Raw genomic sequence first — 25,611 nt, forward strand, 5'->3', positions numbered from 1 at the left:
CGTGCTGCAGTATGCGGAGACACTAAAAGCACCATAGTAGAACAGAGATGAAGCTTCTAAAATGATGTGATAGCCAGTGAGAAGTAGTACAATTCCAGTTTTAGGTATCGATTATTGACTTTTTAGCTGGCTTCGGTGCTTTGGACATGAGCTAGGACCTTAAGATTCTGCATGAAAGGAGGACTAGCAGCCGAGTAGCATGGGAGAATGTGAAAAGTGTTCATATGTAGTAAAAACCTGAGAAATCCGTCCATATCCGTCATTTGTTATCGAATCGACTTAAAGCCAGATCGTCACATTGGCCGCTCTTCTCTCTGAAACGGTAGTACTTATCGTCTGCAAAGCTATGTCGCGTGCTGCGGTATGCGGAGACACTAAAATCACCATAGTAGAACACAGATGAAGCTTCTAAGTTGATGTAATAGCCAGTAAGGAGTAGTACTATTCAAGTTTTAGGTATCGAATATTGACTTTTTACCTGGCTTTGATGCCTTGGACATGAGCTAGGCCCTTAAGATTCTGCATGAAAGGAGGAATAGCAGCCGAGTTGAATCCGAGAATGTGAAAAGTGTTCATTTGTAGTAAAAACCTGAGAAATCTGCCCGTTTTCGTCATTTGTTATCGAATCGACTTAAAGCCAGATCGTCATATTGGCCGCTCTTCTCTCTGAAACGGTTGTACTTATCGTCTGCAAAGCTATGTCGCGTGCTGCGGTATGCGGAGACACTAAAAGCACCATAGTAGAACACAGATGAAGCTTCTAAGTTGATGTAATAGCCAGTAAGGAGTAGTACAATTCAAGTTTTAGGTATCGAATATTGAATTTTTAGCTGGCTTTGGTGCCTTGGACATGAGCTACGACCTTAAGATTCTGCATGAAAGGAGGACTAGCAGCCGAGTTGCATGGGAGAATGTGAAAGGTGTTCATATGTAGTAAAAACCTGAAAAATCCGTCCATTTTCGTCATTTGTTATCGAATGGACTTGAAGCCAGATCGTCACATTGGCCGCTCTTCTCTCTGAAACGGTTGTACATATCGTTTGCAAAGCTATGTCGCGTGCTGCGGTATGCAGAGACACGAAAAGCACCATAGTGGACACACAGATGAAGCTTCTAAGTTGATGTAATAGCAAGTAAGAAGTAGTACAATTCAAGTTTTAGGTATGGATTATTGACTTTTTAGCTATCTTTGGTGCCTTGGAAATGAGCTAGGACATTAAGATTCTGCATGAAAGGAGGACTAGCAGCCGAGTTGCATGGGAGTATGTGACAAGTGTTCATATGTAGTAAAAACCTGAGAAATCCGTCCGTTTTCGTCATTTGTTATCGAATCGACTTAAAGCCAGATCGTCACATTGGCCGCTCTTCTCTCTGAAACGGTTGTACTTATCGTCTGCAAAGCTATGTCGTGTTCTGCGGTATGCGGAGACACTAAAAGCACCATACAAGAACACAGGTTAAGCTACTAAGTTGATGTAATAGCCAGTAAGAGGTAGTACAATTCAAGTTTTAGGTATCGATTATTGACTTTTTGCTGGCTATGTTGCCTTGGAAATGAGCTAGGACCTTAAGATTCTGCATGAAAGGAGGACTAGCAGCCGCGTTGCACGGAGAATGTGAAAAGTGTTCATATGTAGTAAAAACCTGAGAAATCCGTCCGTTTTCGTCATTTGTTATCGAATCGACTTAAAGCCAGATCGTCACATTGGTCGCTCTTCTCTCTGAAACGGTTGTACTTATCGTCTGCAAAGCTATGTCGCGTGCTGCGGTATGCGGAAACACTAAAATCACCAGAGTGGAACACAGATGAAGCTTCTAAGTTGATGTAATAGCCAGTAAGAAGTAGTACAATTCAAGATTTAGGAATCGATTATTGACTTTTTAGCTGGCTTTGGTGCCTTTGGCATGAGCTAGGTCCTTATGATTCTGCATGAAAGGAGGACTAGCAGCCGAGTTGAATGGGAGAATGTGAAAAGTGTTCATATGTAGTAAAAACCTGAGAAATCCGTCGTTTTCGTCATTTGTTATCGAATCAACGTGAAGCCAGATCGTCCCATTGGCCGCTCTTCTCTCTGAAACGGTTGTACTTATCGTTTGCAAAGTTATGTCGCATGCTGCGGTATGCGGAGATACTAAAATCACCATAGTGGAACACAGATGAAACTTCTAAGTTGACGTAATAGCCAGTAAGAAGTAGTACAATTCAAGGTTTAGGTATCGATTATTGACTTTTTAGCTGGCTTTGGTGCCTTGGACATGAGATAGGTCCTTAAGATTCTGCATGAAAGGAGGACTAGCAGCCGAGTTGCATGGGAGAATGTGAAAAGTTTCATCTGTAGTAAATACCTGAGAATTTCGTTCGTTTTCATCATTTGTTACCGAATCGACTTAAAGCCAGATCGTCACATTGGCCGCTCTTCTCTCTGAAACGGTTGTACTTATCGTTTGCAAAGCTATGTCGCGTGCTGCGGTATTCCGAGACACAAAAAGCACCATAGTGGACACACAGATGAAGCTTCTAAGTTGATGTGATAGCCAGTGAGAAGTAGTACAATTCAAGTTTTAGGTATCGATTATTGACTTTTTAGCTGGCTTTTGTGCCTTGGACATGAGCTAGGACCTTATGATTCTGCATGAAAGGAGGACTAGCAGCCGAGATGAATGGGAGAATGTGAATAGTGGTCATATGTAGTATAAAAATGAGAAATCCGTCCGTTTTCGTCATTTGTTATCGAATCGCCTTAAAGCCAGATCGTCACATTGGCCGCTCTTCTCTCTGAAACGGTTGTACTTATCGTCTGCAAAGCTATGTCGCGTGCTGCAGTATGCGGAGACACTAAAAGCACCATAGTAGAACAGAGATGAAGCTTCTAAGTTGATGTGATAGCCAGTGAGAAGTAGTACAATTCCAGTTTTAGGTATCGATTATTGACTTTTTAGCTGGCTTTGGTGCTTTGGACATGAGCTAGGACCTTAAGATTCTGCATGAAAGGAGGACTAGCAGCCGAGTAGCATGGGAGAATGTGAAAAGTGTTCATATGTAGTAAAAACCTGAGAAATCCGTCCATATCCGTCATTTGTTATCGAATCGACTTAAAGCCAGATCGTCACATTGGCCCCTCTTCTCTCTGAAACGGTAGTACTTATCGTCTGCAAAGCTATGTCGCGTGCTGCGGTATGCGGAGACACTAAAATCACCATAGTAGAACACAGATGAAGCTTCTAAGTTGATGTAATAGCCAGTAAGGAGTAGTACTATTCAAGTTTTAGGTATCGAATATTGACTTTTTACCTGGCTTTGATGCCTTGGACATGAGCTAGGCCCTTAAGATTCTGCATGAAAGGAGGAATAGCAGCCGAGTTGAATCCGAGAATGTGAAAAGTGTTCATATGTAGTAAAAACCTGAGAAATCTGCCCGTTTTCGTCATTTGTTATCGAATCGACTAAAAGCCAGATCGTCATATTGGCCGCTCTTCTCTCTGAAACGGTTGTACTTATCGTCTGCAAAGCTATGTCGCGTGTTGCGGTATGCGGAGACACTAAAAGCACTATAGTAGAACACAGATGAAGCTTCAAAGTTGATGTAATAGCCAGTAAGAAGTAGTACAATTCAAGATTTAGGTATCTATTATTGACTTTTTTGCTGGCTTTGGTGCCTTGGACATGAGCTAGGACCTTACGATTCTGCATGAAAGGAGGACTAGCAGCCGAGTTGCACGGGAGTATGTGAAAAGTGTTCATATGTAGTAAAAACCTGAGAAATCCGTCCATTTTCGTCATTTGTTATCGAATCGACTTAAAGCCAGATCGTCACATTGCCCGCTCTTCTCTCTGAAACGGTTGTACTTATCGTCTGCAAAGCTATGTCGCGTGCTGCGGTATGCGGAGACACTAAAAGCACCATAGTAGAACACAGATGAAGCTTCTAAGTTGATGTAATAGCCAGTAAGGAGTAGTACAATTCAAGTTTTAGGTATCGAATATTGAATTTTTAGCTGGCTTTGGTGCCTTGGACATGAGCTAGGACCTTAAGATTCTGCATGAAAGGAGGACTAGCAGCCGAGTTGCATGGGAGAATGTGAAAGGTGTTCATATGTAGTAAAAACCTGAAAAATCCGTCCATTGTCGTCATTTGTTATCGAATGGACTTGAAGCCAGATCGTCACATTGGCCGCTCTTCTCTCTGAAACGGTTGTACATATCGTTTGCAAAGCTATGTCGCGTGCTGCGGTATGCAGAGACACGAAAAGCACCATAGTGGACACTCAGATGAAGCTTCTAAGTTGATGTAATAGCAAGTAAGAAGTAGTACAATTCAAGTTTTAGGTATGGATTATTGACTTTTTAGCTATCTTTGGTGCCTTGGAAATGAGCTAGGACATTAAGATTCTGCATGAAAGGAGGACTAGCAGCCGAGTTGCATGGGAGTATGTGACAAGTGTTCATATGTAGTAAAAACCTGAGAAATCCGTCCGTTTTCGTCATTTGTTATCGAATCGACTTAAAGCCAGATCGTCACATTGGCCGCTCTTCTCTCTGAAACGGTTGTACTTATCGTCTGCAAAGCTATGTCGTGTTCTGCGGTATGCGGAGACACTAAAAGCACCATACAAGAACACAGGTTAAGCTACTAAGTTGATGTAATAGCCAGTAAGAGGTAGTACAATTCAAGTTTTAGGTATCGATTATTGACTTTTTGCTGGCTATGTTGCCTTGGAAATGAGCTAGGACCTTAAGATTCTGCATGAAAGGAGGACTAGCAGCCGCGTTGCACGGAGAATGTGAAAAGTGTTCATATGTAGTAAAAACCTGAGAAATCCGTCCGTTTTCGTCATTTGTTATCGAATCGACTTAAAGCCAGATCGTCACATTGGTCGCTCTTCTCTCTGAAACGGTTGTACTTATCGTCTGCAAAGCTATGTCGCGTGCTGCGGTATGCGGAAACACTAAAAACACCAGAGTGGAACACAGATGAAGCTTCTAAGTTGATGTAATAGCCAGTAAGAAGTAGTACAATTCAAGATTTAGGAATCGATTATTGACTTTTTAGCTGGCTTTGGTGCCTTTGGCATGAGCTAGGTCCTTATGATTCTGCATGAAAGGAGGACTAGCAGCCGAGTTGCATGGGAGAATGTGAAAAGTGTTCATATGTAGTAAAAACCTGAGAAATCCATCCGTTTTCGTCATTTGTTATCGAATCGACTTAAAGCCAGATTGTCACATTGGCCGCTCTTCTCTCTGAAACGGTTGTACTTATTGTCTGCAAAGCTATGTCGCGTGTTGCGGTATGCGGAGACACTAAAAGCACCATAGTAGAACACAGATGAAACTTCAAAGTTGATGTAATAGCCAGTAAGAAGTAGTACAATTCAAGTTTTAGGTATCGATTATTGACTTTTTAGCAGGCTTTGGTGCCTTGGACATGAGCTAGGACCTTACGATTCTGCATGAAAGGAAGACTAGCAGCCGCGTTGCATGGGAGTATGTGAAAAGTGTTCATATGTAGTAAATACCTGAGAAATCCGTCCATTTTCGTCATTTGTTATCGAATCGACTTATAGCCAGATCGTCACATTGGCCCCTCTTCTCTCTGAAACGGTTGTACTTATCGTTTGCAAAGCTATGTCGCGTGCTGCGGTATGCGGAGACACTAAAATCACCATAGTGGAACACAGATGAAGCTTCTAAGTTGATGTAATAGCCAGTAAGAAGTAGTACAATTCAAGTTTTAGGTTTCGATTATTGACTTTTTAGATGGCTTTGGTGCCTTGGACATGAGCTATGTCCTTAAGATTCTGCATGAAAGGAGGACTAGCAGCCGAGGTGAAAGGGAGAATGTGAAAAGTGTTCATATGTAGTAAAAACCTAAGAAATCCGTCCGTTTTCGTCATTTGTTATCGAATCAACTTGAAGCCAGATCGTCACATTGCCCGCTCTTCTCTCTGAAACGTTTGTACTTATCGTCTGCAAAGCTATGTCGCCTTCTGCGGTATGCGGAGACACTAAAAGCACCATAGTAGAACACAGATGAAGGTTCTAAGTTGATGTAATAGCCAGTAAGGAGTAGTACAATTCAAGTTTTAGGTATCGAATATTGACTTTTTAGCTGGCTTTGGTGCCTTGGACATGAGCTAGGACCTTAAGATTCTGCATGAAAGGAGGACTAGCAGCCGAGTTGCACGGGAGGATGCGAAAAGTGTTCATATGTAGTAAAAACCTGAGAAATCCGTCCATTTTCGTAATTTATTATCGAATCGACTTAAAGCAGTGCGTCACATTGGCCGCTCTTCTCTCTGAAACGGATGTACTTATCGTCTGCAAAGCTATGTCGCGTGCTGCGGTATGCGGAGACACTAAAAGCACCATAGTAGAACACAGATTAAGCTTCTATGTTGATGTAATAGCCAGTAAGAAGTAGTACAATTCAAGTTTTAGGTATCGATTATTGACTTTTTAGCTGGCTTTTGTGCCTTGGACATGAGCTAGGACCTTATGATTCTGCATGAAAGGAGGACTAGCAGCCGAGATGCATGGGAGAATGTGAATAGTGTTCATATGCAGTAAGAAAATGAGAAATCCGTCCGTTTTCGTCATTTGTTATTGAATCGACTTAAAGCCAGAACGTCACATTGGCCGCTCTTCTCTCTGAAACGGTTGTACTTATCGTCTGCAAGGCTATGTCGCGTGCTGCAGTATCCGGAGACACTAAAAGCACCATAGTAGAACAGAGATGAAGCTTCTAAGTTGATGTGATAGCCAGTGAGAAGTAGTACAATTCAAGTTTTAGGTATCGATTATTGACTTTTTAGCTGGCTTTGGTGCCTTGGACATGAGCTAGGACCTTACCATTCTGCATGAATTGAGGACTAGCAGCCGCGTTGCACGGGAGTATGTGAAAAGTGTTCATATGTAGTAAAAACCTGAGAAATCCGTCCATTTTCGTCATTTGTTATCGAATCGACTTAAAGCCAGTTCGTCACATTGGCCCCTCTTCTCTCTGAAACGGTTGTACTTATCGTCTGCAAAGCTATGTCGCGTGCTGCGGTATGCGGAGACACTAAAAGCACCATAGTAGAACACAGATGAAGCTTCTAAGTTGATGTAATAGCCAGTAAGGAGTAGTACAATTCAAATATTAGGTATCGAATATTGATTTTTTAGCTGGCTTTGGTGCCTTGGACATGAGCTAGGACCTTAAGATTCTGCATAAAAGGAGGACTAGCAGCCGAGTTGCATGGGAGGATGCGAAAAGTGTTCATATGTAGTAAAAACCTTAGAAATACGTCCGTTTTCGTAATTTATTATCGAATCGACTTAAAGCAGTGCGTCACATCTGCCGCTCTTCTCTCTGAAACGGATGTACTTATCGTCTGCAAAGCTATGTCGCGTGCTGCGGTATGCGGAGACACTAAAAGCACCATAGTAGAACACAGATGAAGTTTCTAAGTTGAGGTAATAGCCAGTAAGATGTTGTACAATTCAAGTTTTATTTATCGATTATTGACTTTTATCTGGGTTTTGTGCCTTGGACATGAGCTAGGACCTTAACATTCTGCATGAAAGGATGACTAGCAGCCGAGTTGCACGAAAGAATGTGAAAGGTGTTCATATGTAGCAAAAATCTGAGAAATACGTCCGTTTTCGTCATTTGTTATCGAATCGACTTAAAGCCAGATCGTCACATTGGCCGCTCTTCTCTCTGAAACGGTTGTACTTATCGTCTGCAAAGCTATGCCGCGTGCTGCGTTATGCGGAGACACTAAAGTCACCATATGGAACACAGATGAAGCTTCTAAGTTGTGTAATAGCCAGTAAGAAGTTGTACAATTTACGTTTTAGGTATCGATTATTGACTTTTTAGCTGGCTTTGGTGCCTTGGACATGAGCTAGGACCTTAAGATTCTGCATGAAACGAGGACCAGCAGCGGAGTTCCACGGTAGAATGTGAAAAGTGTTCATATGTAGGAAAAACCTGAGAAATCCGTTCGTTTTCGACATTTGTTATCGAATCGACTTAAAGCCAGATCGTCACATTGGCCGCTCTTCTCTCTGAAACGGTTGTACTTATCGTCTGCAAAGCTATGTCGCGGCTGCGGTATGCGGCGACACTAAAAGCACCATAGTAGAACACAGATCAAGCTTCTAAGTTGATGTAATAGCCAGTAAGAAGTAGTCCAATTCAAGATTTAGGAATCGATTATTGACTTTTTAGCTGGCTTTGGTGCCTTTGGCATGAGCTAGGTCCTTATGATTCTGCATGAAAGGAGGACTAGCAGCCGAGTTCCATGTGAGAATGTGAAAAGTGTTCATATGTAGTAAAAACCTGAGAAATCCATCCGTTTTCGTCATTTGTTATCGAATCGACTTAAAGCCAGATTGTCACATTGGCCGCTCTTCTCTCTGAAACGGTTGTACTTATTGTCTGCAAAGCTATGTCGCGTGTTGCGGTATGCGGAGACACTAAAAGCACCATAGTAGAACACAGATGAAACTTCAAAGTTGATGTAATAGCCAGTAAGAAGTAGTACAATTCAAGTTTTAGGTATCGATTATTGACTTTTTAGCTGGCTTTGGTGCCTTGGACATGAGCTAGTACCTTAAGATTCTGCATGAAAGGAAGACTAGCAGCCGAGGTGAAAGGGAGAATGTGAAAAGTGTTCATATGTAGTAAAAACCTGAGAAATCCGTCCGTTTTCGTCATTTGTTATCGAATCAACTTGAAGCCAGATCGTCTCATTGCCCGCTCTTCTCTCTGAAACGTTTGTACTTATCGTCTGCAAAGCTATGTCGCCTTCTGCGGTATGCGGAGACACTAAAAGCACCATAGTAGAACACAGATGAAGCTTCTAAGTTGATGTAATAGCCAGTAAGGAGTAGTACAATTCAAGTTTTAGGTATCGAATATTGACTTTTTAGCTGGCTTTGGTGCCTTGGACATGAGCTAGGACCTTAAGATTCTGCATGAAAGGAGGACTAGCAGCCGAGTTGCACGGTAGCATGCGAAAAGTGTTCATATGTAGTAAAAACCTGAGAAATCCGTCCATTTTCGTAATTTATTATAGAATCGACTTAAAGCAGTGCGTCACATTGGCCGCTCTTCTCTCTGAAACGGTTGTACTTATCGTCTGCAAAGCTATGTCGCGTGCTGCGGTATGCGGAGACACTAAAAGCACCATAGTAGAACACAGATTAAGCTTCTATGTTGATGTAATAGCCAGTAAGAAGTAGTACAATTCAAGTTTTAGTTATCGATTATTGACTTTTTAGCTGGCTTTTGTGCCTTGGACATGAGCTAGGACCTTATGATTCTGCATGAAAGGAGGACTAGCAGCCGAGATGCATGGGAGAATGTGAATAGTGTTCATATGCAGTAAGAAAATGAGAAATCCGTCCGTTTTCGTCATTTGTTATTGAATCGACTTAAAGCCAGATCGTCACATTGGCCGCTCTTCTCTCTGAAACGGTTGTACTTATCGTCAGCAAAGCTACGTCGCGTGCTGCGGTATGCGGCGACACTAAAAGCACCATAGTAGAACACAGATGAAGCTTCTAGGTTGATGTGATAGCCAGTGAGAAGTAGTACAATTCAAGTTATAGGTATCGATTATTGACTTTTTAGCTGGCTTTGGTGCCTTGGACATGAGCTAGGACCTTACCATTCTGTATGAATTGAGGACTAGCAGCCGCGTTGCACGGGAGTATGTGAAAAGTGTTCATATGTAGTAAAAACCTGAGAAATCCGTCCATTTTCGTCATTTGTTATCGAATCGACTTAAAGCCAGTTCGCAGATGATGCTGTAATTTACCGTCTAGTAAGGTCATCCGAAGACCAGTATCAGCTGCAAAGCGATTTAGAAAAGATTGCTGTATGGTGTGTCAGGTGGCAGTTGACGCTAAATAACGAAAAGTGTGAGATGATCCACATGAGTTCCAAAAGAAATCCGTTGGAATTCGATTACTCGATAAATAGTACAATTCTTAAGGCTGTCAATTCAACTAAGTACCTGGGTGTTAAAATTACAAACAACTTCAGTTGGAAGGACCACATAGATAATATTGTCGGGAAGGCGAGCCAAAGGTTGCGTTTCATTGGCAGGACACTTAGAAGATGCAACAAGTCCACTAAAGAGACAGTTTACACTACACTCGTTCGTCCTCTGTTAGAATATTGCTGCGCGGTGTGGGATCCTTACCAGGTGGGATTGACGAAGGACATCGAGAGGGTGCAAAGAAGGGCAGCTCGTTTTGTATTATCGCGTTATAGGGGAGAGAGTGTGGCAGATATGATACACGAGTTGGGATGGAAGTCATTACAGCATAGACGTTTTTCGTCGCGGCGAAACCTTTTTACGAAATTTCACTCACCAACTTTCTCTTCCGAATGCGAAAATATTTTCTTGAGCCCAACCTACATAGGTAGGAATGATCATCAAAATAAAATAAGAGAAATCAGAGCTCGAACAGAAACGTTTAGGTGTTCGTTTTTCCCGCTCGCTGTTCGGGAGTGGAATAGTAGAGAGATAGTATGATTGTGGTTCGATGAACCCTCTGCCAAGCACTTAAATGTGAATTGCAGAGTAGTCATGTAGATGTAGATGTAGATGTCACATTGGCCCCTCTTCTCTCTGAAACGGTTGTACTTATCGTCTGCAAAGCTATGTCGCGTGCTGCGGTATGCGGAGACACTAAAAGCACCATAGTAGAACACAGATGAAGCTTCTAAGTTGATGTAATAGCCAGTAAGGAGTAGTACAATTCAAGTTTTAGGTATCGAATATTGATTTTTTAGCTGGCTTTGGTGCCTTGGACATGAGCTAGGACCTTAAGATTCTGCATAAAAGGAGGACTAGCAGCCGAGTTGCCTGGAAGGATGCGAAAAGTGTACATATGTAGTAAAAACCTGAGAAATACGTCCGTTTTCGTAATTTATTATCGAATCGACTTAAAGCAGTGCGTCACATCTGCCGCCCTTCTCTCTGAAACGGATGTACTTATCGTCTGCAAAGCTATGTCGCGTGCTGCGGTATGCGGAGACACTAAAAGCACCATAGTAGAACACAGATGAAGTTTCTAAGTTCATGTAATAGCCAGTAAGAAGTAGTACAATTCAAGTTTTATTTATCGATTATTGACTTTTATCTGGGTTTTGTGCCTTGGACATGAGCTAGGACCTTAAGATTGTGCATGAAAGGAGGACTAGCAGCCGCGATGCACGGGAGTATGTAAAGAGTGTTCATATGTAGTAAAAACCTGAGAAATCCATCCGTTTTCGTCTTTTGTTATCGAATCGACTTAAAGCCAGATCGTCACATTGGCCCCTCTTCTCTCTGAAACGGTTGTACTTATCGTCTGCAAAGCTATGTCGCGTGCTGCAGTATGCGGAGACACTAAAAGCACCATAGTAGAACACAGATGAAGCTTCTAAGTAGATGTGATAGCCAGTGAGAAGTAGTACAATTCAAGATTTAGGTATCGATTATTGACTTTTTTCCTGGCTTTGGTGCCTTGAACATGAGCTAGGACCCTACGATTCTGCATGAAAGGAGGACTAGCAGCCGAGTTGCACGGGGGAATATAAAAAGTGTTCATATGTAGTAAAAACCTGAGAAATCCGTCTGTTTTCGTCATTTGTTATTGAATCGACTTAAAGCCAGATCGTCACATTGGCCCCTCTTCTCTCTGAAACGGTTGTACTTATCGTCTGCAAAGCTATGTCGCGTGCTGTGGTATGCGCAGACACTAAAAGCACCATAGTAGAACACAGATGAAGCTTCAAAGTAGATGTAATAGCCAGTAAGAAGTAGTACAATACAAGATTTAGGTATCGATTATTGACTTTTTAGCTGGCTATGGTGCCTTGGACATGAGCTAGGACCTAAAGATTCTGCATGAAAGGAGGACTAGCAGCCGCGTTGCACGGGAGGATGTAAAAAGTGTTCATATGTAGTAAAAACCTGAGAAATCCGTCCGTTTTCGTCATTTGTTATCGAATCGACTTAAAGCCAGATCGTCACATGGGCCCCTCTTCTCTGTGAAACGGTTGTACTTATCGTCTGCAAAGCTATGTCGCGTGCTGCGGTATGCGGAGACACTAAAAGCACCATAGTGGAACACAGATTAAGCTTCTAAGTTGATGTGATAGCCAGTAAGAAGTAGTACAATTCAAGTTTTAGGTATCGATTATTGACTTCTTAGATGGATTTGGTGCCTTGGTCATGAGCTAGGACCTTAAGATTCTGCGTGAAAGGAGGACTAACAGCCGCGTTGCACGGGAGTATGTGAAAAGTGTTCATATGTAGTAAAAACCTGAGAAATCCGTCCATTTTCGTCATTTGTAATCCAATCGGCTTATAGCCAGATCGGCACATTAGCCCCTTTTCTCTCTGAAACGGTTGTACTTATCGTCTGCAAAGCTATGTCGCGTGCTGCGGTATGTGGAGACACTAAAAGCACAATTGTAGAACACAGATGAAGCTTCTAAGTTCATGTAATAGCCAGTAAGGAGTAGTACAATTCAAGTTTTAGGTATCGAATATTGACTTCTTAGCTGGCTTTGGTGTCTTGGACATGAGCTAGGACCTTAAGATTCTGCATGAAAGGAGGACTAGCAGCCGAGTTGCACGGAGGATGCGAAAAGTGTTCATATGTAGTAGAAACCTGAGAAATCCGTCCGTTTTCGTAATTTATTATCGAATCGACTTAAAGCAGTGCGTCACATTGGCCACTCTTCTCTCTGAAACGGTTGTACTTATCGTCTGCAAATCTATGTCGCGTGCTGCGGTATGCGGAGACACTAAAAGCACCATAGTAGAACACAGATTAAGCTTCTAGGTTGATGTAATAGCCAGTAAGAAGTAGTACAATTGGAGTTTTAGGTATCGATTATTGACTTTTTAGCTGGCTTTTGTGCCTTGGACATGAGCTAGAACCTTATGACTCTGCTTGAAAGGAGGACTAGCAGCCGAGATGCATGGGAGAATGTGATAGTGTTCATATGTAAAAAAAAATGAGAAATCCGTCCGTTTTCGTCATTTGTTATCGAATCTACTTAAAGCCAGATCGTCACATTGGCCGCTCTTCTCTCTGAAACGGTTGTACTTATCGTCTGCAAAGCTATGTCGCGTGCTGCGGTATGCGGAGACACTAAAAGCACCATAGTAGAACACAGATGAAGCTTCTAAGTTGATGTAATAGCCAGTAAGGAGTAGTACAATTCAAGTTTTAGGTATCGAATATTGACTTTTTAGCTGGCTTTGGTGCCTTGGACATGAGCTAGGACCTTAAGATTCTGCATGAAAGGGGGACTATCAGCCGCGTTGCACGGGAGTATGTGAAAAGTGTTCATATGTAGTAAAAACCTGTGAAATCCGTCCATTTTCGTCATTTGTTATCTAACCGACTTGAGGCCAGTTCGTCACATTGGCCCTCTTCTCTCTGAAACGGTTGTATACCATCTGCAAAGCTATGTCGCGTGCTGCGGTATGCGGAGACACTAAAAGCACCATAGTAGAACACAGATGAAGCTTCTAAGTTGATGTAATAGCCAGTAAGGAGTAGTACAATTCAAGTTTTTGGTATCGAATATTGACTTTTTAGCTGGCTTTGGCGCCTTGGACATGAGCTAGGACCTTAAGATTCTGCATGAAAGGAGGACTAGCAGCCGAGTTGCACGGGAGGATGCCAAAAGTGTTCATATGTAGTAAAAACCTGAGAAATCCGTCCGTTTTCGTAATTTATTATCGAATCGACTTAAAGCCAGATCGTCACATTGGCCGCTCTTCTCTCTGAAACGATTGTACTTATCGTCTGCAAAGCTATGTCGCGTGCTGCGGTATGCGGCGACACTAAAAGCACCATAGTAGAACACAGATGAAGCTTCAAAGTTGATGTAATAGCCAGTAAGAAGTAGTACAATTCAAGATTTAGGTATCGATTTTTGACTTTTTTGCTGTCTTTGGTGCCTAGGACATGAGCTAGGACCTTACGATTCTGCATGAAAGGAGGACTAGCAGCCGAGTTGCACGGGAGAATGTAAAAATTGTTCATATGTAGTAAAAACCTGAGAAATGCGTCCGTTTTCGTCATTTGTTATCGAATCGACTTAAAGCCAGATCGTCACATTGGCCTCTCTTCTCTCTGAAACGGTTGTACTTATCGTCTGCAAAGCTATGTCGCGTGCTGCGGTATGCGGAGACACTAAAATCTCCATAGTGGAACACAGATGAAGCTTCTAAGTTGATGTAATAGCTAGTAAGATGTAGTCAATTTAGGTATCGATTATTGACTTTTTAGCTGCCTTTGGTGCCTTGGACATGAGCTATGTCCTTAAGATTCTGCATGAAAGGAGGACTAGCAGCCGAGCTGCATTGGAGAATGTGGAAAGTGTTCATATGTAGTAAAAACCTGAGAAATCCGTCCGTTTTCGTCATTTGTTATCGAATCGACTTAAAGCCAGATCGTCACATTGGCCGCTCTTCTCTCTGAAACGGTTGTACTTATCAGCTGCAAAGCTATGTCGCGTGCTGCGGTATGCGGAGACACTAAAAGCACCATAGTAGAATACAGATGAAGCTTCAAAGTTGATGTAATAGCCAGTAAGAAGTAGTACAATTCAAGATTTAGGTATCGATTATTGACTTTTTTGCTGGCTTTGGTGCCTTGGATATGAGCTAGGACCTTACGATTCTGCATGAAAGGAGGACTAGCAGCCGAGTTGCACGGGAGAATGTAAAAAGTGTTCATATGTAGTATAAACCTGAGAAATCCGTCCGTTTTCGTCACTTGTTATCGAATCGACTTAAAGCCAGATTGTCACATTGGCCCCTCTTCTCTCTGAAACGGTTGCACTTATCGTCTGCAAAGCTATGTCGCGTGCTGCGGTATGCGGAGACACTAAAAGCACCATAGTAGAACACAGATGAAGCTTCAAAGTTGATGTAATAGCCAGTAAGAAGTAGTACAATTCAAGATTTAGTTATCGATTATTGACTTTTTAGCTGGCTTTTGTGCCTTGGACATGAGCTAGGACCTTATGATTCTGCATGAAAGGAGGACTAGCAGCCGAGATGCATGGGAGAATGTGAATAGTGTTCATATGCAGTAAGAAAATGAGAAATCCGTCCGTTTTCGTCATTTGTTATTGAATCGACTTAAAGCCAGATCGTCACATTGGCCGCTCTTCTCTCTGAAACGGTTGTACTTATCGTCAGCAAAGCTACGTCGCGTGCTGCGGTATGCGGCGACACTAAAAGCACCATAGTAGAACACAGATGAAGCTTCTAGGTTGATGTGATAGCCAGTGAGAAGTAGTACAATTCAAGTTATAGGTATCGATTATTGACTTTTTAGCTGGCTTTGGTGCCTTGGACATGAGCTAGGACCTTACCATTCTGTATGAATTGAGGACTAGCAGCCGCGTTGCACGGGAGTATGTGAAAAGTGTTCATATGTAGTAAAAACCTGAGAAATCCGTCCATTTTCGTCATTTGTTATCGAATCGACTTAAAGCCAGTTCGCAGATGATGCTGTAATTTACCGTCTAGTAAGGTCATCCGAAGACCAGTATCAGCTGCAAAGCGATTTAGAAAAGATTGCTGTATGGTGTGTCAGGTGGCAGTTGACGCTAAATAACGAAAAGTGTGAGATGATCCACATGAGTTCCAAAAGAAATCCGTTGGAATTCGATTACTCGATAAATAGTACAATTCTTAAGGCTGTCAATTCAACTAAGTACCTGGGTGTTAAAATTACAAACAACTTCAGTTGGAAGGACCACATAGATAATATTGTCGGGAAGGCGAGCCAAAGGTTGCGTTTCATTGGCAGGACACTTAGAAGATGCAACAAGTCCACTAAAGAGACAGTTTACACTACACTCGTTCGTCCTCTGTTAGAATATTGCTGCGCGGTGTGGGATCCTTACCAGGTGGGATTGACGAAGGACATCGAGAGGGTGCAAAGAAGGGCAGCTCGTTTTGTATTATCGCGTTATAGGGGAGAGAGTGTGGCAGATATGATACACGAGTTGGGATGGAAGTCATTACAGCATAGACGTTTTTCGTCGCGGCGAAACCTTTTTACGAAATTTCACTCACCAACTTTCTCTTCCGAATGCGAAAATATTTTCTTGAGCCCAACCTACATAGGTAGGAATGATCATCAAAATAAAATAAGAGAAATCAGAGCTCGAACAGAAACGTTTAGGTGTTCGTTTTTCCCGCTCGCTGTTCGGGAGTGGAATAGTAGAGAGATAGTATGATTGTGGTTCGATGAACCCTCTGCCAAGCACTTAAATGTGAATTGCAGAGTAGTCATGTAGATGTAGATGTAGATGTCACATTGGCCCCTCTTCTCTCTGAAACGGTTGTACTTATCGTCTGCAAAGCTATGTCGCGTGCTGCGGTATGCGGAGACACTAAAAGCACCATAGTAGAACACAGATGAAGCTTCTAAGTTGATGTAATAGCCAGTAAGGAGTAGTACAATTCAAGTTTTAGGTATCGAATATTGATTTTTTAGCTGGCTTTGGTGCCTTGGACATGAGCTAGGACCTTAAGATTCTGCATAAAAGGAGGACTAGCAGCCGAGTTGCCTGGAAGGATGCGAAAAGTGTACATATGTAGTAAAAACCTGAGAAATACGTCCGTTTTCGTAATTTATTATCGAATCGACTTAAAGCAGTGCGTCACATCTGCCGCCCTTCTCTCTGAAACGGATGTACTTATCGTCTGCAAAGCTATGTCGCGTGCTGCGGTATGCGGAGACACTAAAAGCACCATAGTAGAACACAGATGAAGTTTCTAAGTTCATGTAATAGCCAGTAAGAAGTAGTACAATTCAAGTTTTATTTATCGATTATTGACTTTTATCTGGGTTTTGTGCCTTGGACATGAGCTAGGACCTTAAGATTGTGCATGAAAGGAGGACTAGCAGCCGCGATGCACGGGAGTATGTAAAGAGTGTTCATATGTAGTAAAAACCTGAGAAATCCATCCGTTTTCGTCTTTTGTTATCGAATCGACTTAAAGCCAGATCGTCACATTGGCCCCTCTTCTCTCTGAAACGGTTGTACTTATCGTCTGCAAAGCTATGTCGCGTGCTGCAGTATGCGGAGACACTAAAAGCACCATAGTAGAACACAGATGAAGCTTCTAAGTAGATGTGATAGCCAGTGAGAAGTAGTACAATTCAAGATTTAGGTATCGATTATTGACTTTTTTCCTGGCTTTGGTGCCTTGAACATGAGCTAGGACCCTACGATTCTGCATGAAAGGAGGACTAGCAGCCGAGTTGCACGGGGGAATATAAAAAGTGTTCATATGTAGTAAAAACCTGAGAAATCCGTCTGTTTTCGTCATTTGTTATTGAATCGACTTAAAGCCAGATCGTCACATTGGCCCCTCTTCTCTCTGAAACGGTTGTACTTATCGTCTGCAAAGCTATGTCGCGTGCTGTGGTATGCGCAGACACTAAAAGCACCATAGTAGAACACAGATGAAGCTTCAAAGTAGATGTAATAGCCAGTAAGAAGTAGTACAATACAAGATTTAGGTATCGATTATTGACTTTTTAGCTGGCTATGGTGCCTTGGACATGAGCTAGGACCTAAAGATTCTGCATGAAAGGAGGACTAGCAGCCGCGTTGCACGGGAGGATGTAAAAAGTGTTCATATGTAGTAAAAACCTGAGAAATCCGTCCGTTTTCGTCATTTGTTATCGAATCGACTTAAAGCCAGATCGTCACATGGGCCCCTCTTCTCTGTGAAACGGTTGTACTTATCGTCTGCAAAGCTATGTCGCGTGCTGCGGTATGCGGAGACACTAAAAGCACCATAGTGGAACACAGATTAAGCTTCTAAGTTGATGTGATAGCCAGTAAGAAGTAGTACAATTCAAGTTTTAGGTATCGATTATTGACTTCTTAGATGGATTTGGTGCCTTGGTCATGAGCTAGGACCTTAAGATTCTGCGTGAAAGGAGGACTAACAGCCGCGTTGCACGGGAGTATGTGAAAAGTGTTCATATGTAGTAAAAACCTGAGAAATCCGTCCATTTTCGTCATTTGTAATCCAATCGGCTTATAGCCAGATCGGCACATTAGCCCCTTTTCTCTCTGAAACGGTTGTACTTATCGTCTGCAAAGCTATGTCGCGTGCTGCGGTATGTGGAGACACTAAAAGCACAATTGTAGAACACAGATGAAGCTTCTAAGTTCATGTAATAGCCAGTAAGGAGTAGTACAATTCAAGTTTTAGGTATCGAATATTGACTTCTTAGCTGGCTTTGGTGTCTTGGACATGAGCTAGGACCTTAAGATTCTGCATGAAAGGAGGACTAGCAGCCGAGTTGCACGGAGGATGCGAAAAGTGTTCATATGTAGTAGAAACCTGAGAAATCCGTCCGTTTTCGTAATTTATTATCGAATCGACTTAAAGCAGTGCGTCACATTGGCCACTCTTCTCTCTGAAACGGTTGTACTTATCGTCTGCAAATCTATGTCGCGTGCTGCGGTATGCGGAGACACTAAAAGCACCATAGTAGAACACAGATTAAGCTTCTAGGTTGATGTAATAGCCAGTAAGAAGTAGTACAATTGGAGTTTTAGGTATCGATTATTGACTTTTTAGCTGGCTTTTGTGCCTTGGACATGAGCTAGAACCTTATGACTCTGCTTGAAAGGAGGACTAGCAGCCGAGATGCATGGGAGAATGTGATAGTGTTCATATGTAAAAAAAAATGAGAAATCCGTCCGTTTTCGTCATTTGTTATCGAATCTACTTAAAGCCAGATCGTCACATTGGCCGCTCTTCTCTCTGAAACGGTTGTACTTATCGTCTGCAAAGCTATGTCGCGTGCTGCGGTATGCGGAGACACTAAAAGCACCATAGTAGAACACAGATGAAGCTTCTAAGTTGATGTAATAGCCAGTAAGGAGTAGTACAATTCAAGTTTTAGGTATCGAATATTGACTTTTTAGCTGGCTTTGGTGCCTTGGACATGAGCTAGGACCTTAAGATTCTGCATGAAAGGGGGACTATCAGCCGCGTTGCACGGGAGTATGTGAAAAGTGTTCATATGTAGTAAAAACCTGTGAAATCCGTCCATTTTCGTCATTTGTTATCTAACCGACTTGAGGCCAGTTCGTCACATTGGCCCTCTTCTCTCTGAAACGGTTGTATACCATCTGCAAAGCTATGTCGCGTGCTGCGGTATGCGGAGACACTAAAAGCACCATAGTAGAACACAGATGAAGCTTCTAAGTTGATGTAATAGCCAGTAAGGAGTAGTACAATTCAAGTTTTTGGTATCGAATATTGACTTTTTAGCTGGCTTTGGCGCCTTGGACATGAGCTAGGACCTTAAGATTCTGCATGAAAGGAGGACTAGCAGCCGAGTTGCACGGGAGGATGCCAAAAGTGTTCATATGTAGTAAAAACCTGAGAAATCCGTCCGTTTTCGTAATTTATTATCGAATCGACTTAAAGCCAGATCGTCACATTGGCCGCTCTTCTCTCTGAAACGATTGTACTTATCGTCTGCAAAGCTATGTCGCGTGCTGCGGTATGCGGCGACACTAAAAGCACCATAGTAGAACACAGATGAAGCTTCAAAGTTGATGTAATAGCCAGTAAGAAGTAGTACAATTCAAGATTTAGGTATCGATTTTTGACTTTTTTGCTGTCTTTGGTGCCTAGGACATGAGCTAGGACCTTACGATTCTGCATGAAAGGAGGACTAGCAGCCGAGTTGCACGGGAGAATGTAAAAATTGTTCATATGTAGTAAAAACCTGAGAAATGCGTCCGTTTTCGTCATTTGTTATCGAATCGACTTAAAGCCAGATCGTCACATTGGCCTCTCTTCTCTCTGAAACGGTTGTACTTATCGTCTGCAAAGCTATGTCGCGTGCTGCGGTATGCGGAGACACTAAAATCTCCATAGTGGAACACAGATGAAGCTTCTAAGTTGATGTAATAGCTAGTAAGATGTAGTCAATTTAGGTATCGATTATTGACTTTTTAGCTGCCTTTGGTGCCTTGGACATGAGCTATGTCCTTAAGATTCTGCATGAAAGGAGGACTAGCAGCCGAGCTGCATTGGAGAATGTGGAAAGTGTTCATATGTAGTAAAAACCTGAGAAATCCGTCCGTTTTCGTCATTTGTTATCGAATCGACTTAAAGCCAGATCGTCACATTGGCCGCTCTTCTCTCTGAAACGGTTGTACTTATCAGCTGCAAAGCTATGTCGCGTGCTGCGGTATGCGGAGACACTAAAAGCACCATAGTAGAATACAGATGAAGCTTCAAAGTTGATGTAATAGCCAGTAAGAAGTAGTACAATTCAAGATTTAGGTATCGATTATTGACTTTTTTGCTGGCTTTGGTGCCTTGGATATGAGCTAGGACCTTACGATTCTGCATGAAAGGAGGACTAGCAGCCGAGTTGCACGGGAGAATGTAAAAAGTGTTCATATGTAGTATAAACCTGAGAAATCCGTCCGTTTTCGTCACTTGTTATCGAATCGACTTAAAGCCAGATTGTCACATTGGCCCCTCTTCTCTCTGAAACGGTTGCACTTATCGTCTGCAAAGCTATGTCGCGTGCTGCGGTATGCGGAGACACTAAAAGCACCATAGTAGAACACAGATGAAGCTTCTAAGTTGATGTAATAGCCAGTAAGGAGTAGTACAATTCAAGTTTTAGGTATCGAATATTGACTTTTTAGCTGGCTTTGGCGCCTTGGACATGAGCTAGGACCTTAAGATTCTGCATGAAAGGAGGACTAGCAGCCGAGTTGCACGGGAGGATGCGAAAAATGTTCATATGTAGTAAAAACCTGAGAAATCCGTCCGTTTTCGTAATTTATTATGGAATCGACTTAAAGCAGTGCGTCACATTGGCCGCTCTTCTCTCTGAAACGGTTGTACTTATCGTCTGCAAAGCTATGTGGCGTGCTGCGGTATGCGGAGACACTAAAAGCACCATAGTGGAACACAGATTAAGCTTCTAAGTTGATGTAATAGCCAGTAAGAAGTAGTACAATTCAAGATTTAGGTATCGATTATTGACTTTTTAGGTGGCTTTTGTGCCTTGGACATGAGCTAGGACCTTAAGATTCTGCATGAAAGGAGGACTAGCAGCCGCGTTGCACGGGACTATGTGACAAGTGTTCATATGTAGTAAAAACCTGAGAAATCCGTCCATTTTCGTCATTTGTTATCGAATCGACTTAAAGCCAGATCGTCACATTGGCCTCTCTTCTCTCTGAAACGGTTGTACTTATCGTCTGCAAAGCTATGTCGCGTGCTGCGGTATGCGGAGACACTAAAAGCACCATAGTAGAACACAGATGAAGGTTCTAAGTTGATGTGATAGCCAGTGAGAAATACTACAATTCAAGTTTTAGGTATCGAATATTGACTTTTTTGCTGGCTTAGGTGCCTTGGACATGAGCTAGGACCTTAAGATTCTGCATGAAAGGAGGACTAGCAGCCGCGCTGCACGGGAGTATGTGAAAAGTGTTCATATGTATTAAAAACCTGAGAAATCCGTCCGTTTTAGTCATTTGTTATCGAATCAACTTGAAGCCAGATCGTCACATTGCCGGATTTTCTCTGAAACGGTTGTACTTATCGTCTGCAAAGCTATGTCGCGTGCTGCAGTATGCGGAGACACTAAAAGCACCATAGTAGAACGCAGATGAAGCTTCTAAGTTGATGTGATAGCCACTGAGAAGTAGTGCAATTAAAGTTTTAGGTATCGATGATTGACTTTTTAGCTGGCTCTTGTGGCTTGGACATGAGCTAGGACCTTATGATTCTGCATGAAAGGAGGACTAGCAGCCGAGTTACATGGGAGAATGTGAAAAGGGTTCATATGTAGTAAAAACCTGAGAAATCCGTCCGTTTTCGTCATTTGTTATCGAATCGACTTAAAGCCAGATCGTCACATTGGCCGCTCTTCTCTCTGAAACGGTTGTACTTATCAGCTGCAAAGCTATGTCGCGTGCTGCGGTATGCGGAGACACTAAAAGCACCATAGTAGAATACAGATGAAGCTTCAAAGTTGATGTAATAGCCAGTAAGAAGTAGTACAATTCAAGATTTAGGTATCGATTATTGACTTTTTTGCTGGCTTTGGTGCCTTGGATATGAGCTAGGACCTTACGATTCTGCATGAAAGGAGGACTAGCAGCCGAGTTGCACGGGAGAATGTAAAAAGTGTTCATATGTAGTATAAACCTGAGAAATCCGTCCGTTTTCGTCACTTGTTATCGAATCGACTTAAAGCCAGATTGTCACATTGGCCCCTCTTCTCTCTGAAACGGTTGTACTTATCGTCTGCAAAGCTATGTCGCGTGCTGCGGTATGCGGAGACACTAAAAGCACCATAGTAGAACACAGATGAAGCTTCTAAGTTGATGTAATAGCCAGTAAGGAGTAGTACAATTCAAGTTTTAGGTATCGAATATTGACTTTTTAGCTGGCTTTGGCGCCTTGGACATGAGCTAGGACCTTAAGATTCTGCATGAAAGGAGGACTAGCAGCCGAGTTGCACGGGAGGATGCGAAAAATGTTCATATGTAGTAAAAACCTGAGAAATCCGTCCGTTTTCGTAATTTATTATGGAATCGACTTAAAGCAGTGCGTCACATTGGAAGCTCTTCTCTCTGAAACGGTTGTACTTATCGTCTGCAAAGCTATGTCGCGTGCTGCGGTATGCGGAGACACTAAAAGCACCATAGTAGAACACAGATTAAGCTTCTAAGTTGATGTAATAGCCAGTAAGAAGTAGTACAATTCAAGATTTAGGTATCGATTATTGACTTTTTAGGTGGCTTTTGTGCCTTGGACATGAGCTAGGACCTTAAGATTCTGCATGAAAGGAGGACTAGCAGCCGCGTTGCACGGGACTATGTGACAAGTGTTCATATGTAGTAAAAACCTGAGAAATCCGTCCATTTTCGTCATTTGTTATCTAATCGACTTAAAGCCAGATCGTCACATTGGCCTCTCTTCTCTCTGAAACGGTTGTACTTATCGTCTGCAAAGCTATGTCGCGTGCTGCGGTATGCGGAGACACTAAAATCACCATAGTGGAACACAGATGAAGCTTCTAAGTTGATGTAATAGCTAGTAAGATGTAGTCAATTTAGGTATCGTATATTGACTTTTTAGCTGGCTTTGGTGCCTTGGACATGAGCTATGTCCTTAAGATTCTGCATGAAAGGAGGACTAGCAGCCGAGATGCATGGGAGAATGTGAATAGTGTTCATCTGTAGTAAAAAAATGAGAAATCCGTCCGTTTTCGTCATTTGTTATTGAATCGACTTAAAGCAGATCGTCAGATTGGCCTCCTCTTCTCTCTGAAACGGTTGTACTTATCGTCTGCAAAGCTATGTCGCATGCTGCGGTATGCGGAGACACTAAAAGCACCATAGTAGAACACAGATGAAGCTTCAAAGTTGATGTAATAGCCAGTAAGAAGTAGTACAATACAAGATTTAGGTATCGGTTATTGACTTTTTTGCTGGCTTTGGAGCCTTGGACATGAGCTGGACCTTAAGATTCTGCATGAAAGGAGGACTAGCAGCCGAGTTGCACGGGAGAATGTAAAAAGTGTTCATATGTAGTAAAAACCTGAGAAATCCGTCCGTTTTCGTCATTTGTTATCGAATCGACTTAAAGCCAGATCGTCACATTGCCCGCTCTTCTCTCTGAAACGGTTGTACTTATCGTCTGCAAAGCTATGTCGCGTGCTGCAGTATGCGGAGACACTAAAAGCACCATAGTAGAACACAGATGAAGCTTCTAAGTTGATGAGATAGCCAGTGAGAAGTAGTACAATTCAAGTTTTAGGTATCGGTTATTGACTTTTTAGCTGGCTTTGGTGCCTTGGACATGAGCTAAAACCTAAAGATTCTGCATGAAAGGAGGACTAGCAGCCGCGTTGCACGGGAGGATGTAAAAAGTGTTCATATGTAGTATAAACCTGAGAAATCCGTCCGTTTTCGTAATTTATTATGGAATCGACTTAAAGCAGTGCGTCACATTGGCCGCTCTTCTCTCTGAAACGGTTGAACTTATCGTCTGCAAAGCTATGTCGGGTGCTGCGGTATGCGGAGACACTAAAAGCACCATAGTAGAACACAGATTAAGCTTCTAAGTTGATGTAATAGCCAGTAAGAAGTAGTACAATTCAAGTTTTAGGTATCGATTATTGACCTATTAGCTGGCTTTTGTGCCTTGGACATGAGCTAGGACCTTATGATTCCGCACGGAAGGAGGACTAGCAGCCGAGTTGCTTGGTAGAATGTGAAAAGTGTTCATATGGTGTAAAAACCTGAAAAATGCGTCCGTTTTCGTCATTTGTTATCGAATCGACTTAAAGCCAGATTGTCACATTAGCCGCTCTTCTCCCTGAAACGGTTGTACTTATCGTCTGCAAAGCTATGTCGCGTGCTGCGGTATGCGGAGACACTAAAAGCACCATAGTAGAATACAGATGAATCTTCAAAGTTGATGTAATAGCCAGTAAGAAGTAGTACAATTCAAGATTTAGGTATCGATTATTGACTTTTTTGCTGGCTTTGGTGCCTTGGACATGAGCTAGGACCTTACGATTCTGCATGAAAGGAGGACTACCAGCCGAGTTGCATTGGAGAATGTGGAAAGTGTTCATATGTAGTAAAAACCTGAGAAATCCGTCCGTTTTAGTCATTTGTTATCGAATCAACTTGAAGCCAGATCGTCACATTGCCCACTTTTCTCTCTGAAACGGTTGTACTTATCGTCTGCAAAGATATGTCGTGTGCTGCAGTATGCGGAGACACTAAAAGCACCATAGTAGAACGCAGATAAAGCTTCTAAGTTGATGTGATAGCCAGTGAGAAGTAGTACAATTAAAGTTTTAGGTATCGATTATTGACTTTTTAGCTGGCTTTTGTGCCTTGGACATGAGCTAGGACCTTATGATTCTGCATGAAAGGAGGACTAGCAGCCGAGTTACATGGGAGAATGTGAAAAGTGTTCATATGTAGTAAAAACCTGAGAAATCCGTCCGTTTTCGTCATTTGTTATCGAATCGACTTAAAGCCAGATCGTCACATTGGCCGCCCTTCTCTCTGAAACGGTTGTACTTATCGTCTGCAAAGCTATGTCGAGTGCTGCGGTATGCGGAGACACTAAAAGCACCATAGTAGAACACAGATGAAGCTTCAAAGTTGATGTAATAGCCAGTAAGAAGTAGTACAATTCAAGATTTAAGTATCGATTATTGACTTTTTTGCTGGCTTTTGTGCCTTGGACATTAGCTAGGACCTTATGATTCCGCACGGAAGGAGGACTAGCAGCCGAGTTGCTTGGGAGAATGTGAAAAGTGTTCATATGTAGTAAAAACCTGAAAAATGCGTCCGTTTTCGTCACGTGTTATCGAATCGACTTAAAGCCAGATTGTCACATTGGCCGCTCTTCTATCTGAAACGGTTGTACTTATCGTCTGCAAAGCTATGTCGCGTGCTGCGGTATGCGGAGACACTAAAAGCACCATAGTAGAATACAGATGAAGCTTCAAAGTTGATGTAATAGCCAGTAAGAAGTAGTACAATTCAA

This window comes from Schistocerca gregaria, unplaced genomic scaffold, assembly GCF_023897955.1.
Source record: "Schistocerca gregaria isolate iqSchGreg1 unplaced genomic scaffold, iqSchGreg1.2 ptg000198l, whole genome shotgun sequence".
Taxonomy (NCBI): domain Eukaryota; kingdom Metazoa; phylum Arthropoda; class Insecta; order Orthoptera; family Acrididae; genus Schistocerca; species Schistocerca gregaria.